Source organism: Calidris pugnax, unplaced genomic scaffold (genome assembly GCF_001431845.1).
Source record: "Calidris pugnax isolate Ruff unplaced genomic scaffold, ASM143184v1 scaffold44, whole genome shotgun sequence".
In the NCBI taxonomy this organism is placed as follows: Eukaryota; Metazoa; Chordata; class Aves; order Charadriiformes; family Scolopacidae; genus Calidris; species Calidris pugnax.
The window spans coordinates 44,859,788-44,861,670 of record NW_015094506.1 but is presented as its reverse complement, the minus strand read 5'-3'; positions in this window follow the sequence as shown (position 1 = coordinate 44,861,670).

Here is a 1,883-nt window from a genome sequence, read left to right as displayed (position 1 = left end):
CCTCCTGTATTAGGTTAATGGGGGAAGGGAAGCGGGAACCCAGGCGGCACCGACGGCCCTGTGCGGGGCGGGGGAGGGAAGGGAAGCGCGGACTCTCCCGAGCAGCCGCCGCCAGCTTGGTCCGCAGCCAAACCCCACAAGAATGCAACGCGGTCACATGACCTCCGGCGGACGTGCAACTCCCTTCCCTCTCCAGGGAGACCCGGCGCCATCTTGTACTGACGCAGTTACAAAAGCAGGCGCAACTTGCTCCTCTCCCGCTCTTCCCCCGCTCCTCTCCTCACAGCCCCGCCGCTGCTTGGGAAGGAGAAGCCCAAGGCCTGGTTCCTGCTCTCCCTTTTCAGCAGCTCTTCGGGGATTCCCCCGCCCGTGAAGTCCTCCCTGACGCTGGGATCATGGCGCCCGTTTTCTCCCTTTGCACCAGCCTCCCCCGGCAGCTCCCCGACCCTGCCCAGCTGCGGCGGCCCCTGCTGCAGGATGATGTCAGCGCCAGCCAATCAGGGCGCGCCGGGCCAGCCGGGCCGGCCCACCTATTGGCTGCCGCGCAGCTCCCGCCCCCCTCCTGACTGGGTCTCCGCCGCGGTTCGCTGCGGAGCCGCAGAACGAGTGGGGGAGGGGAATAGGAGGGGAAGGGAATTAAAAAAAAAAAACCCTACACAAAAAAACCGACAACCAAACCCACCAAGACGCCAGCCGCCATTTCGCGCAACAACAGGCAGAACCCGAGCGAGCAGCCCCAGCCAAGCGCCCTAAGGAGAGAGAGAAAGAGAGAAACAAGAGACACACGCACAGAAGAGTTAGACAGGAAAAAATACCCATAGACTCCGCCATGATCACAAGACGTTTAATCGCCCCCCCTCCTCCCTCAGACTCAATGCCCCATTACAGCCGCCTCCTCTGCGTCCAACCAGCTAGCAGATCCCTTCACCTCGGCTCCCTCTTGCCGCAGCAGCAGCTGTTTAGAGCCCCAAACTCTCTCTGCCCAAGGTGTGGGGGGACGCTAGATCTATGGCGCTGCTGCTAACTGCTTCTCCAGTCACCCGATTGTGGCGGCTCCATCGAGGCAGGGTAAGAGCTGCCAGCCCAGCTTTTATCTGGTGCCCCGAGTTTGCGCACTGAAGGAGGCTCGCTCAGCCCCTGGTGGGCGTCGAATGAAACCCCAGCCGCCGCCTCCCCTCCCTCAATCAGCCATATCGCTGGAGGGGCTGAAGCCAGGCAGGGGAGGCAGGGCGGTGTGCGGGCAGAACAAGAGCTGGGAGGGGATATGGCGAAAGGAAGGGGAGCTCAGTACGGACGGCGAGAGGCTGTGTCGGCCCCGGAAGGCTGAGGGAGCCTCTCGCCTTGCCAGCTCCCGCCGGTCCGGCTGAAGGCAGACCGTGCCTGCTCCCCGGGGGCCGTTCCCTGAAGGGGAAACGGGGCTCGCTCTCCTTCCCTGCAGAAAAGAAACGCCTTCAGCTAGTGCTGTCCCACTCGCTTTAAGAAAAGAAGCTCTCTCCCACTTGCCTTATATACGAGCCTTAAACGCTTCGGGGAAGATTCTCAGCCTCCAGTGCCTTATTGACAAGAAAGATTGAGGCAAAACCCCCACATCGCCCTGACCGGGTCTCGGTCAAGGCTCCCGCTCCCTCCCCTTTTTCGCCCCTCTCCTCCCCGCCCCTCAAGTAAGTTCCTCTGCCTGTGTGAGATGCGGCGCGTTTGCCCGGTTTTCGCGTACTTTGTGGCGAAAATTTACCCCTTGGCTTGAGATTCATAAAGAATAGGTATGCTGAGAGCAACGACGGCCGCGAGCAGGAAGCCGGAGGTGGGGGAGGGAGAGCAGCTGAGGAGGGAGTTTTGGCGTTTCTGCCTCAGAGGATGCAGTTCTGAGTCAGACATCCTCCCTC